This window comes from Lineus longissimus, chromosome 12 (genome assembly GCF_910592395.1).
Source record: "Lineus longissimus chromosome 12, tnLinLong1.2, whole genome shotgun sequence".
Taxonomy (NCBI): domain Eukaryota; kingdom Metazoa; phylum Nemertea; class Pilidiophora; order Heteronemertea; family Lineidae; genus Lineus; species Lineus longissimus.
This window is the reverse complement of record NC_088319.1, coordinates 4,505,757-4,521,327: the sequence shown is the minus strand read 5'-3', so window position 1 is coordinate 4,521,327 and position 15,571 is coordinate 4,505,757. Positions and strand designations below refer to the sequence as shown.

Below are 15,571 nucleotides of genomic sequence, written 5' to 3'. Positions count from 1 at the left end.
CTTACACAAACCTTTTTCTGAAGCATTTTGTCCATATGAGACAACCGCCTATTTTTTCCTAAGCAGGGCACACAATTGTATTTGCAGGAATAACCATAGTTATTGTCTAAGTTACAGCTGGTAATATTTGCTTATCATTTTGGAGAACGGAAAAGTGGCGCTGTGATGGAACTACAACACTGACTTATCCTCTGTGATTCTGCATGGGAATTTTGTTTTTGGAATTTGCTGAAATATTATTATGATTTTACACGCCCCCACTTCAAATGTTTCAAGCGTGGTGGACTTTTGATTCTCACCCTATAGGTTTAATACGCTAGTACATAGTCATCTATACTGAATTGACTCTTTCTACTAGAAAATAGTACAATCAAAGCATCCTTATCTCACATTAATCCACAACATTGTATTTTCGTGTGATAAGAAAGCAGACCAAACTACTTTCTGTTCCTTCAAAAACCTTATCATAGCTGTTTGACCCGCAGAATGCAGGGCTACATGTATGTTCACTTGAAAAGAAGGTAAAAATGGAACACTGTATTCCAGCCTGGAATGGCATATGCATTTGGAGATCACATATGGGGGGAGAGGGGGGATGTCTTAACATAAACATCGAGTGCCATATTGTCTAAAGCAGGGGGGAAGACAGACTGACACTGTTTAGATACGATTGCACTGTTCAAAATTAGGGAAATTAATCTGACTTGGTCTTTGGGATAAAAGCCTAAATGTCAACTTGGTTATATAAACTCCTCAGAACATAGGCTTAACGATAGTGCCGACTGGTAAAAGTACAAAGTTAGGTGGACATCGATTGGTTGAGTAGACAAATAGTTGACAGGTGGTTAAATTTTACTACTCCAGATTTTTTGGCTTCAGTGGATGTGCAGATATGGGAATGACTCATGACACTCAATGTATGACCCTGATTTTTACGCTACTAATTTTCGCTTTAACCATTGGTTTCGAAGCTCGCACGAAATGATAGTAAGCTAAGAACAGTTTTGAGTTGAATGCAGAGAATGATTATATCTTCAGAGTACTTCTATTCCCAATAAAAGTTCAAATTGACGCTGTGTACGCATGACATTTCAACTTGGTATCAATATGATGTGATTTGTTAAACGAAAACAAAACACTTGCCACAAAAAATGCACATCAAATCTAATTCTCGGACAGCCTGGCAACGTTTTTGTGATTGCGGCATGACGAATACTGACGAATTTTATCTCGCCAACTTGTATCAAAAAGCTAGAATATTCGATCGGAATTTCTTTCCTCTATCTAGTAAACAGAGGATTCTGTTGAAATAGTTTTAATTCAACGTCATTGGTACAGGGGACGACGATTCATGATAGTCATATAGGATATTAGATGTAAGATATAGAAAAATTTACTGCTTGTGTGGACTGTTTGAAAAAGTCCCTTGTCGACCTGGGTCAGAGCGACTAGCTCTTTAAAGTTGACTTATGAAAGGGTAGGATTTGCAAATCCTTGGGTAGAATTCTGCAGGGAATTGACGTAGGCCAGGTTACATGCAATGGCATTGGAACTAGTGGGCCGACCTACTGCATCAAGACCGACTCGGATAATTGCGGTTACAAAGATTTTCATAGCCATTGGCTGGGCAACAGCACTAGTGAATAGTGATCTGACCCTTCCATGCGTCACACCCAGTAGCCTTTAGGCCAATTCAGATTATAATAATATGTGCCTACTCACCATCTCAATGATTTTTTCTGAGACTCCGACATGTGAAGATGCGGCCGTTTTTTAGGCAGATCGTCCATTTTTGTAGCAGACAAGAAACTTTCCAAAAATCGTGTCGCTTTAGCGTAAAATTCCAAATGCGCATGATGCAGATATATTCCTTACAATAGATATCATTGCCTCGCCAAGGCATACTTGAGTATGAATTTAAACATCCATCCTCCGCACATGACTCAAGTTCTGAACGCCTCGTTCCATCCCTGGTTGGATAGCCTGCCATATCCCCGAAATGGCGAAGATTGAGTCATTTCATTTTTTAACTTTCACTGCAGGTCTTTTATACCAAATTCTGAGACATCGTTAATAGAATGGAGTATTAAAACATTAAAGTTGGCGCAGCTGTGCACAATACAATACAACATTGTGTTTTGTATTTCAACCCGAAATACTGTACGGAACTATGGCTGTGACCTAATCTCAGCGCAGGCAGAGAGACGTGAATAACATTTCTGTTCGGAGAATGCTTAACCTCATGACAACCACATGACAGAGTCATTTTGTGTGGACATTGGGTGAGGTCAAATCTCAGAGTTTACTAAGTGTTAACACCAGGTGTTAAGAAAGTGTTCCAAAACCCCGAGATTTGACCTCCTCACTTGACTCCTAGTTAACACTTTCTTAACACCGAGTTGACACTAAGTTAACACTTGGTAGACACCTAGGGAACACTTTGATCGCTCAGGTGTTCCCTTAATCTGAGGAAGTGGCCAAGTGTTAAGAAAATGCATTACAGATCGTGTACATCAGGTGTTAACCTCCTGGAGGTTAACACCTGTGAGAGGTCAATTCTCAGAGTTACAAAGGCAGCCATGTTTGCGATTCCTATGTTTCAAGTTGTTGCCCTAAGACATAATAGAAGAGCAGAAAACTTTATTCGAACGCCTGCCTACAGTGGAGAACCGATTGAGCGGCATATGAGGCTCAACCAAGAACAATTTGATCACCTTGTTGATTATTTTCATGGATGGAGGCAGGCTAATCACCAGGGGAATGGCCAAGTCAACGCAAGTACATCTTCAAGAAGAATGAAAACTTTTTTGCACTACCTCGCTTCAGGAGGCTTTCACAGACAGGTCGGTTATGCTGTTGGTTATGCTAAGCCAACTGCAATATTACATGTGACTGAGGTTTCTGACTTTTTCTTTGACATAGCTGCGCGTCATGTTTCATTCCCTGAGCAGGATGAGTTTGATCAACTGGCCCAGCCTCTGGTTGATATCGACGGAGTTGAGCGGCAAGTGATTCTTTTCATAGACGGCGTTATTGTGAAAATCCAAAAGCCTGATAGGGCTGGTGATGCGTATTACTGTGGGAGGCCGGGGAAATGTTGCGACTCCATCAACGTGCAGTACGTTGTAGATCGATTTGGCAGGGTAAGACACGTTATAAGCGGAGTACCTGGATCGACGCACGACAAAACAGCGGCCGAGTGGTCTCGAGAATTGTTCGACTTCCTTGATCAACTTCCAGAGGAGTATGATATGCTTGGTGATCCTGCCTACAGGAACCTGCACCGATCTGTGCTGATTACTTTTACTGGAAATAATCTTCGACAGGAACAACTAGATTTTAACAACAGATGCACTCGACTCCGTCAAATAGTTGAGAGGTCTATCGGATGTACTGAACTGATATGGAGGACCAATCAGCTAAAAGAGAATAGGTACGCTGCGAAATATGGCCCTGTTTTTCCATCAAAATGCACTGTAGCAACATGCGTGTTACACAACCTTTACACCAATTTCTTGGCTTGAACCATATGTGAAAGACAAAGACAAAAGTAAAATAACTGAAAATGATTGCTTATTCTTAGTATCCCCAATTTAGTAACTGAAAGAGAAGCCTACTTGGCTGTCCAATCTGTGGCATGTCACTACTTGTAAACAAATCCTGAACCAAAAATATGATGGAATAGTCATGGCTAGAACTGAAGAAACAAAATAGTCTGTTATCACACAACAATTGTACCTCTCTGTTTTGTGGGTGTAGTATTGATCAAGCCACCACTATAAAGAGCCATCTATAAAATTAACTAAAACTAATTCCTTGCTGTTAGCGTGACAAATCGCAGTTTCTGTAACTGTTTTCATCAATAAAATGTTGTTCACTCAGCAATCATGGTAATTAATTGCATAAAAAGAGTCTTGTCTGTATGACGGGACTCGGTGCTTGAAAAATCCGGTATTGAGCGGGTTAGTAGGGACTGTAATTTAGTCGGTATCAGGTAATTGTTCAATAATGGTTATTCCTCTCTCCTCCAACACAGCAGCACGGAATAAACTAATCTCGTACACAAGTTCACGGAGCGTATCCCTGATTTCTTTCATCAAGTCACAAGTTTGCTCTTGATGTTGCACAGAAGAGTTCATGAAATCACTTTCGTCCCTGGCCTTCTTTCCTGTGGTCACCGGGGGCATCATTTGTGAAGCAGGACGTTTTTTTCCGGCACTGGTACTGGCATCGGTTCCTGCCTGAACAGTTGGCGTTCCAGACCTTGATGTCGAAGGGGATGGAGTACTCCTATCTGAGCTGATGACAACACCGCGGTCATCTGGTATGCTGCAGTTTTCATCGCTAGGGGTTTGGGGTCGGGAGTTCGTTGCAGATCCTGGCCTTGTGATGCCGGTTGGTGTCATAACAATTGCAGGTCTGGCTGCCCCGCCCTTCGGATAATAAAGTCGATGGAAAGAGTCAAAAAGTTCAAATAATTCACGAGAGTCCTTGAGTTTTAAACCAGGGTGCATATCATCTGTTGCAGCCCCTGAAGCCTGCTGTGTCTTGATGGCATCTCGATATTCCTTCCCTAGGTTCTTAAGCATATTTTCAACCACTTCGGCGTTGGTACCAACGTGGTTCCCTACTGCTGCATAAAATTCCTGGACCAGAGCATTCTTCTTGGCACGACGAAATGCCTCATGGTGATCAATCATGTACTCAAGAGTTTGCATCCTCTTCTCGTGTGTCCACTGGAAGCGTTTCTTCCCCTTTCCGTCCATGATGACTGCTCAGATGACAGACTTACACTAAAGATCTACGCATAGTCCAATTCAACCTCTCTTCAACATGGGCGAAGTGCCAGACCTGTGCAACCAGGAGACCAAGTGAAACTAACATCATTATGTAACTGTGGCATGGATTATTTACCACTGACATGTGCCAGGCTTGGCACCTTGCCCATGTAGAAGTAAAGTATCTAGAAGGTGTTAGGAAAGTATTATTCAAGTGTAATCTTGGTGTAACCCAGGTGTCACCAAGGTGTTAACCTGAACTTGGTGTCTAGGGTTCAGGTTAACACTTTTCACAGAGATTACACTTGGATAATCTAGGTGTAGAGTTAACTCTGAGATTTGACCTCACCCATTGTATATAACGACGATTAACAATAAGGTAAAGCTGCAACTTGTCCATACGTTTATGAATGTCCGCCAACAATAACGGTATTCATCAGCACACTATCAGATACAAAACAATTACTATGCCTATACTGATGATTATGTTTTTCTGACCCTACCGAGTAATAATTTAGGACTCAAAATAGTCCATCTGTTTCCTGACATAATTCACTGAAGTGATACTGAATGGTTGGCTGTAATTATGATGTGACTTATCTTGCTGAAATGATGCGACTTAAACTTGCAAACATCGAGTAATAAATTGTTGTTTAGTCTTAGAAGACATTACATATGGATCGGCAGCCACGGTAGCTTGATATGATCACGTGAACACTGCTGGAACAGTCGCCATCAATACCGGCCAGCATGTGTTGCGATTCGTTTCCCAACTGTCAGGAACACACTTGCATGAGGATGAAACACTGCTGGTTTCTATTTCATTCCATGTTCATCAGAAAATGACCGATAGCCTGTTTAATTTCTATCCTCGATGGTTAAACGTTCATTTACATGGTAATCGACAGGACTGGTTGGCACATTAGCCGACAGTAGTTGTGATTTTGTTTCAATCAAAGGGAAAGCATTTACATAAACACCAATAAGTTGTTACAATGTCCCCATCTTAGCTTATGTTATACAGAAGGACTGTGACTATGTCCCTGTCTTAACCTACACTATACATAAGGACCGAAAGGTTGTGACTATGTCCCTGTATTAACCTACACTATACATAGGGACCGAAAGGTTGTGACTATGTCCCTGTCTTAACCTACACTATACATAAGGACCGAAATGTTGTGACTATGTCCCTGTCTTAACCTACACTATACATAAGGACCGAAAGGTTGTGACTATGTCCCTGTCTTAACCTACACTATACATAAGGACCGAAAGAATGTGACTATGTCCCTGTCTTAACCTACACTATAAGGACCGAAAAGTTGTGATTATGTCCCTGTCTTAACCTACACTATAAGGACCGAAAGGTTGTGACTATGTCCCTGTCTTAACCTCCACTATACATAAGGACCGAAAGGTTGTGACTATGTCCCTGTCTTAACCTACACTATACATAAGGACCGAAAGGTTGTGACTATGTCCCTGTCTTAATCTCCACTATACATAAGGACCGAAAGGTTGTGACTGTGTCCCTGTCTTAACCTCCACTATACATAAGGACCGAAAGGTTGTGACTATGTCCCTGTCTTAACCTACACTATAAGGACCGAAAGGTTGTGACTATGTCCCTGTCTTAACCTAAACTATACATAAGGACCGAAGGGTTGTGACTGTGTCCCTGTCTTAACCTCCACTATACATAAGGAACGAAAGGTTGTGACTATGTCCCTGTCTTAACCTACACTATAAGGACCGAAAGGTTGTGACTATGTCCCTGTCTTAACCTAAACTATACATAAGGACCGAAGGGTTGTGACTATGTCCCTGTCTTAACCTCCACTATACATAAGGACCGAAAGGTTGTGACTATGTCCCTGTCTTAACCTACACTATACATAAGGACCGAAAGAATGTGACTATGTCCCTGTCTTAACCTACACTATAAGGACCGAAAGGTTGTGATTATGTCCCTGTCTTAACCTACACTATAAGGACCGAAATGTTGTGACTATGTCCCTGTCTTAACCTACACTATACATAAGGACCGAAAGGTTGTGACTATGTCCCTGTCTTAATCTCCACTATACATAAGGACCGAAAGGTTGTGACTGTGTCCCTGTCTTAACCTACACTATACATAAGGACCGAAAGGTTGTGACTATGTCCCTGTCTTAACCTACACTATAAGGACCGAAAGGTTGTGACTATGTCCCTGTCTTAACCTAAACTATACATAAGGACCGAAGGGTTGTGACTATGTCCCTGTCTTAACCTCCACTATACATAAGGACCGAAAGGTTGTGACTATGTCCCTGTCTAAACCTACACTATAAATAAGGACCGATAGGTTGTGACTATGTCCCTGTCTTAACCTGCACTATACATAAGGACCGAAAGGTTGTGACTATGTCCCTGTCTAAACCTACACTATAAATAAGGACCGATAGGTTGTTACTATGTCCTCATCTTAGCCTTCGCTGTATATTAGGACCGATAAGTTATTACAATGTCCCATCTTAGGTTACGCTCTACATAAAAACCAATAGGTTGTTACTATGTCCCATCTTAGCTTACGCTATACATGGGAGCTGAAATGCTGTTCTGTCCCCAGCCCCATGCATGAAAACCGTCGAGTCTTAAGGTAAAAAGCACTAACATAAGGGCCGAGAGGTAGTGATATTGTCTCGGGCCATAGTAAGTAAGACATTAACATGAAGGTTGTGATATTATCTTTAGCTCAAGGCAGATCATGAGGACCGAGAGGTTGTTACTACGTCCCCATCGATATAAACTAACGCTCGGACACATGGGCTGACAGGTTGTTCTGTCTCCGATCACTAAGATATAAAGGTACCTAATACGATGATCGACATGATGGCAGTTACAAGAAAGCACACGAGGACCGAGGGTTGTTACTGTTTGTCCGTCGAAGCATGTATGTTCTTACATCATGAGGGTCGATCGACAGGTGGTTTTGTAACCAGCTGCTCAGACAAGTCACTGACGAAAGGGCCTACGGGTCGTCTCTTGTTATCAAAAATTAAGTTCTGGCATGCTTGGTTTATAGATTTGTGAATCTATTATGGGAGGCACCCAAACAAGGCACTCGATCAGAACTGTCGATGGATTGTGATCATGTCATCAGCTGCATGAAAGACCATCACATAAATGCCGTTCGAAATACAGGTTGTGGCCCATGTCGCCGCTTTATCATTGACCAGCCCATCAGGCTACAAGGATATGAGGTTCCGGCAGTACAGAAAACTATGTTGGACAAGGAAATTGTGACAATACAGGAGTTGTGAGTCTCTCCAAACTCCACTTCTTCTTCATTACCACAGGTTGCTTCGATCCTCATGCCCGCAAGGTCACAATATTCGTCGCACTGTCCAGTGAGGAAGACCACGATGGCATGAATCAGGCAAACCCACCAAATTTTGAACTAATGACGGGGACCGCGAGAATGGAATTACTAAAACATCACACATGTGTACACTTCCCTAAATAACTAAAAAATTAATACAAATACATTGTTTACCCAATGAATTTATTCTCGTGTAATAAAATTTAACAGTTGACGTCTATATGAAAGTTAGCAATTTTTTTGAAAATCTCAAACACTACATCAAAAAATGTACTAGACCAATGTTTAAACCATACATTTTGAATTTCGAATGATCCTTCAGTGCCTTCGTAATATTGAATTCAGGCAACTGCATGGTATTCTACCCCAAAGTTCCAGACGAATTCGGCAAATGTCTCGTCTTGAAAGCCAGAGTGCTCGAGACCTGACCTGGCCGATCACTGGTGCAGAGCTCGGTCACCAGGATATTGGCAAGCTTTTTGGCATGTTTGGTCGGTTTGTAAACAGTTCTCTTCAGTAGGCCTATAAAGATTTGGATTATAAATGCCCCTGATCGAGATCTAATAAAAAAAAGTCCCGGTTATTTTAAGGGTGCATTAAATGGCAGATGATCCTGTGTTATAAATCTCAATGCCTCTTAGTTTCTATCAAACATGTCAAATGCGCCCTGCACCTTCAAGTTGGGAAGTATCTCTAGTTACAGATTTACTGCTTTTCTTTGTCATCAAAGCAATGCTAAAAGTATGCCCTTACAGTGATCTTATCCCATCATACTCTAGATAATAAACCTGCTCGCAAAAGACGACTAATTTACGACACATGGATTCCCTCTCCGTGCAATACAAAAAACTAATGCCTTTGTGGTCAATTTTACATTGGCTCTGTCTATATAACCCATTAACACACGACCAATGCGAATCCCCGCACCTCATCGTACAAAAGACGATAAATCATGAGTTCACGAAAAAACGATTTTGCTCGAGAAATAAACCATACAGAGTGGAAAATATCTGAATTAATTGCACTGCCTCAATATACACGACTACACGTAAAATCTGTATTTCCTAGAGTCCTACAAAAATGATAAACATTTAAGATGTCGGCTTTGGGAATATCACATTCCTCGGGTCAGGCAAAAATTCCTTGCAAATATCTATATTTGATGGGATGGCAGACTATCTTTACTAAAGCACTAAACGATGGATGTTATATACCAGTAGATAACATTCTAACATTAGTTTTGGGACCTGATACAACATGTACAAGGGAAGTAAAAAAGCCTTGAGTGTTGTCGGGTGCACCCTGAATAACTTGATGGATTCGTCAGGTTAGGATTAGACTGTAGCCTGAACAACTGTAATGGGACACCTCTCTATAGAGACAGCAAGTGTCAGTCCCAGGGAACCCGTTAATAGAGAGGTTCTGCTGCATTTAAAATGCAAGAATTGTCTTAAATCTTGTCCATGTACATCGGTTTTAACATGCCTAGTAACACAATCAAAGTTAACACAGAGTGACATTAGCGCTAGTGTTTAAAACAAACATTTAACTTGACTGATTTTCCCTCAGAAAAAATGCTTCCAAAAAGTCATCATACACGCTGAATTTCCATGGATTTTATTGCATTGAATGGCTTTCCATTTCAATGCAGCTAAATCAGGCAAAACCTATTCAGATTCTTTACATCAAATATTACATTGGAGGATTTCCACTCCAACAAATTTGTTTTATGATACTGGGCGAACCTGCATAGCTTTTCATCAGGCCCCTTTCGGTTTTGTAATCGACATTATGAACTGAATTTGGATGGCTTTCCATCACAATGATTTGTAAACGTGTTGATTACAAAGTGACACACTCAGATTATCATTATTCTATTTCGGTTTTAAAAAAACCTCCTATGATATTAATTTAGTCAATTCGTAAATGGTATGTCCACGACGTTTTGGGCTGTATGGAGCGCAAACTGTTCCTAGTTCCCTTAATTTTAGCGTTATCCAGGAGGGTATTCTCACGTACTCGAATCTTTGAAACTTTGCTGTCCAGGTCACCAGTGAAAAGCGAATGCAGCTGCCGACCACAGGTTAAGGAGCCCTCGTAACCTTTTCGTGTAGGGCCTGAAACAAAAAAACAGAACATTCACATTTCATATTTAGATAATTGTCATGCACCCGGCCTAATTATCAATGTAATATCTCCTCTTAGTGAAGTTGAACTCTGTTACACATCCCAACCGAAACTGTATTTGCGCCGTATGAAAACAAAATTTGCCAGCGTTCATCCTGGGTCTTTCGCACTGGGAGAAAGCCTCTTTTCATGGCGCAGCATTGATGCTAGAGTGATCAGTGTGGGGATTCGGACAGTGTGAGCAAATCACCGTCCACTATGGTTACCAAAGTTGCTAGCAGCTAGACGACAGCAAATAAATTGAAAGCACAGGCAGATTCAACCGCGAATATATGAACATTATGGCCGAACTCGCTGAGTACAATGCTGCCATTGCTTCTATGCAACTCCCAGTTGCACAATGATGGACAGTGGCCGAAATGACATATTCCTCCTTTCTATCACAAGAAGAGGGTAGAGGTGACGGCTGGATTACTTTCTTTGAGAGTCGGATATGCCTACACCACCCATTTGGTCACTGAATACATTGTTCAAACGCTGCAAAATTGCAATATTATTCTAGCACATATGAGCCTTTGGCATGACCAATGGCACAATGATGTGATGGACTGTGGCCGAAATGACATCACTTCTTTCTATCACAAAACAAGTGGCCATGAGGTGACGGATTAATTTCATTGAGAGTCAGATATATACCTTCACCAACAACATTCGTTCGTCATTTATAGTAGTACATCGTTGAAACGCTGACCAATGCACTGAACCAGTCAATAAGTTGGGCTTCAGCGTCGCTCATCAGATGTGGAGTGTATTTAGCATATTCCTGTGCAGGCGTATAATTTCGATGTAGCCTCTGAACAAAGTGAGTGGCAGAATATGTACGCGAGCATAACCTACTCGCGAAAATATCCTAATACCGGATAATTTTCTATTCTAGTCAGATCTGAGGTAAATTGGGTAACCCATAATGATTGTACCCCTTCAAAGAAATTATTTATTACACGCATTATAATATTGATTATATTACTCGAACATTATCAAAAGAGAAAACCGATCATGCTTATGGTCGGTTTTAGTGGATTACTTTCTTAGGTACCCCGTGTCTTCATGCATATGTAGTGTTCAGGCGTTTTTTGCATTTTTTTTAGTTTGTACCAGAGTCATGGTTTCAATGCTTTTCACATGCTCCCCGAAGAGAAATGTGTCGACCTATGTAAATTATTGTTTGGAATACTTAAAGGTGGGGGATGGGGGGATCATTTCTTTTTAACACCTACCTGAATATCGTCATTCCTTCACAACTCTGACCTTGTATCCAACCTTGTATATAAGGTGTTCTATAACCTCGAGGCATTCTTGAAGGCAATAGCATCTTATGGCATCCATTCTGTCTATTACACAATCCTCCACATCGAAGTCCTTTTTCGCACAATATTCAAGTGCAACGATGAATGTGTTGGGAGATACGAAGCATAAGCGTCCACATCTGACTCATCTTGCTGTCTGTTTCCTGATTCTGAAGAAAAGAAATACAATATAAGTTGACTTCTTTCCTATGAAACCCATCGAATTCATGTTCAAGATGCAATGGAAAATGCTTTCAGGGGTTTCTACAATTCAATTTTTGCTTGGGGACGGCCTCACTCTGCCATGGGGACACCATGGGGACACCATGGAACTCCGGTATTCTGTATACTTTCCTTAGCGAACCATGGTGATATATGAATATGATGTGATATGATATGTTCAAAACCGTTTTAACGTTATTTTCCTTATTTCTAGTTGAACATGTTCGAAATCCCCATAAAACTCTTTGTACAGACGTGCGTTATGTGTACATACTGCACGATGTCAAACTGCACAAGGTCTCTTTCAAGTCAGGTAACGCAGGAAAACCAGTCAAAACATTAGGCCTATACATCGCGTTTTTGGGTTAGGTGGCCATAGGGGAGGTTAATTCTCTTGATTGCCCCTCTACTAGCCAGGGAGGGCCTTATATCACTTTTGAGTTAACATTAGTAGCCGACCTAAGTACAGTTTAGTCAAGTTAACGAAAGATGAGAGTACATTTTGACTTAAGCTCGATGTTGTAAACCTCGCAAAACCTTTCAGGTTGTGTGGCCACACTTTACGTTTTTACCGCGTTTAATAGTTCATTTTTGAAGATATATACTAATTCTCTCTCACGAAAGAAACTGATCAGTCGCTTGGCATCCGTGCTTAAAGGGTTAAATGTCAACGTAACGAAGGGAAAAATACAATTTGTCAAAAAACACCTCAAAGATTTTCTAAGATGGGGTATGAGGAAATATTATTGGGAGGGCCCTAAGTGCAGGTTATCTGGACACACTGTTCGTTTTTTACATCGTTTGTTCATTTTGATTATCTCTCATAAAAGAAACAGATCATTCGCTTCGCGGCTAATGTTACGAAAGATGACTACAATGTATATCTGTCAAAAACACTACAAAGATATTCTAAGATGAGGCATCAGTGGCCACTATACCCTACGCTCACTTGCACAAGGGCCACGGAGAGACTGTCATTGTGTGGAATGATAAGCGATATTTATTTATGAACCAAGAAATGTGTTTTGCTCTCTTCCAAATCACTGCGTATGACGACGGGGTGTTAAAATTAAAAAATAAGAAAGAAAAAATATGCAAAATCTTGTAACCGAAGATATCCACTGATCGACCTTATTGTCTGAACCATTGAATCTGAACCATGGGCAGAAGAAGGACCTTATGAAAAAGGCCCGAGTAGCCTATCTTCATCTTGATGTTGAAGTGAAAAAGTCGACCGGTTTTCACAGAGGACTTCAAATCCAATGAAATGGCCTGGGCCATTGTGCTCACCTCATGTGGAGGAAAGATGGACAAAGAGCATGGTCTTGTGTCATGTAGTGCTAGGTTTGATGTAGGTCCAAGCAATTACAATTTCCCCAAAATGGCCAATTTACAGTACATTCGACCTCTGTGACCTTGAAAAGTAGGTCAAATCAAAGAAGACCCGGGTGACACATTGAATGGTTGTTAGAATTAGATGTACCTATGATATAAAATTGGTGCCAATCGGGCAAGTCATTACTAGGAAGAATGGCATTTTGAAGAATTTAGGATTTGGCCCCCTCCCTGGAGGCCAAACGGCAAATCAGATCGCACCAAACTTCGGTACCTGAGATCACCTGACCAAGGGGTACATGTGTACTTAATTTGTGATCAATAGTCATTGCAGTTAAGAAACGTGCCATAGTTACGGCCTGACGGCGAATTTACGCCATTTGACCTCTGTGACCTTGACAAGAAGGTCAAATTAAAAACCTGTGTGACATATACTGTATGGTGGTTAGATGTACCCATGATATCAAATTGGTGGCAATCGGGCAAGAAGTTAAGGAATAATCACATTTTTAAGGTTTTTGGATTTTGCCCCCTGGTGGTCAAGTGGTGAATCATATTGGACCAAACTTTGGTCCCTGAGATCACCTGACTAAGGGGTAAATGTGTACCAAATTTGGTATCAATAGTCATTGCAGTTTAGAAACGTGCCATCGTTACATCCTAACGGCTAATTTACACCATTTGACCTCTGTGACCTTGAAAAGGAGGTCAAAGCAAAAACCCGGAGGATATATGATGCACCTTTGCTAGAAGTACCTACCATATTTTTTTCAAAATTTCCCGAATACTATTAAGGGAGATATTGCATATTTTCACTTTTATAACGTTTGTCCCCCTGGTGGCCAAACCATGAAACGAATCAGACCGAAACTTGGTCTCCCAGGTGTCATTACATAAGGGTACATGTGTACCAAGTTTCAACTCAATAGCTCTAACAGTTACGAAACGTGCCCTGCTAACGGACGACGGACGACGACGACGACGACGACGACGACGACGACGACGACGACGACGACGACGACGACGGACGACGGACGCCACGGTATGGGATAAGCTCACCTCTGCTAAGAGGTGAGCTAAAAATGTAGGCCTGCATTGTAAGATTCCTTAATAGAATACATTATCATATACGATTACAAACCTGTGCTGTTTTGATGATAATATCCACTGTAATTCCAGTAAAATCCTTATACGAAGAACTCATGAAATACACGACTGCTAACTCTCATCCATGTCATCACCATTGAAATGTGCGCGAAATTGATGGAATGTGACCTACTCCAGAGTCTAGGCCATCTCTATTGTTTAGTTCGGTCCAGGCACTCGGCTGATGACACAGGAAAAAGCGTTTATAAACTGTGTCACTCCCGGGAAGTCCTCGATATAGGGCAAACCTGCAGAGACCGCCACTGGACAGTGCCCGTTGTATACTGGGATAGAGGGGACACCAATCATGGTTATGGGGACATTTTCCAGGACGCTGTATCTCCATCGATTAAGGCATTTTAAAGCGTTATGTCTCGACCGTATAAAGTGGACCGGCCTTTGGCAACTTAACGCACTTCGTGTCCACTTAATAGAGTAAAAAAACCATTGAAGTCAACTTAACAGAGGGTGAACAAAAGTAAAATGTTTATGAAATGTATATGAAATGTATATAAAATGTATATAAAATGTGAGTTTGTCTCGATATACACCAGGCAAAATAGAGTATACATTTTTGGCATCTGCAATACTCATTTTTTATGAAGGACGTCGCAAAAAGTAGTTGGGATGTCGAGTAACCATACCAGCAGCGGCCAGACGGCACGGGCATATAGTGGCCGTTGTTGTCCATGCGCACCCGGTTCGACACCAGTCTATACGGCCGATGCGCTCCGTCCTTGGTCAGGTTTATTTCGGAGTTTCTTCTGCAGTCGTGTTGTCATTACGTACCCAGCCGACAGGCCCAGACTACCCGGGTTGATTTAGGTGTTTGCTCTCCTATAGACTGGTTACCTACCAAGGCCAAGGAGATCAGTCTGCCCCGTGCAGTGGTACTGCGATTGAGAGCAGAACTTGCTGTTCGCGTGAAAAACTTAAACCACTTGGGCGATGTTCCGCTTCATGGCCGCCGCTCCAGCAATACAACACTTGGCTTCAGTGGGTATTTGGGAATTCAACCAGCCAGTAGATGGGAGCGAAAGTATCATCAAAAGACGCCAACCCGCATTCGATGAGCAGGTAATGATGTTAGGTACTGAATGACCGCTGGAATGAGTTAAGTGTCCTGCCGCGGGGCGGTCAAAGCGGAAAACGATCCAATGGAACCACTCCTTTATTATGAAGTTCTGTTTGGGAAATAAGCAGGGCAAATATCTGACCCTTTCAATGAAGGGACAGGGTCAAATTTGTAG

At 41.6% G+C, this 15,571-nt stretch overlaps 1 long non-coding RNA gene across 1 annotated transcript; it reads right to left on the bottom strand.

Annotated features, from left to right (window-relative positions):
- Nucleotides 1-8,339: 8,339 nt before the first annotated feature.
- On the bottom strand, nucleotides 8,340-14,422 carry LOC135497082 (uncharacterized). The gene is made up of 3 exons (XR_010448757.1): nucleotides 14,317-14,422; nucleotides 11,550-11,788; nucleotides 8,340-10,262 (listed from the first exon to the last, which is right to left on the bottom strand). It is a non-coding gene; the product is annotated as an uncharacterized LOC135497082 (long non-coding RNA).
- Nucleotides 14,423-15,571: the final 1,149 nt, after the last annotated feature.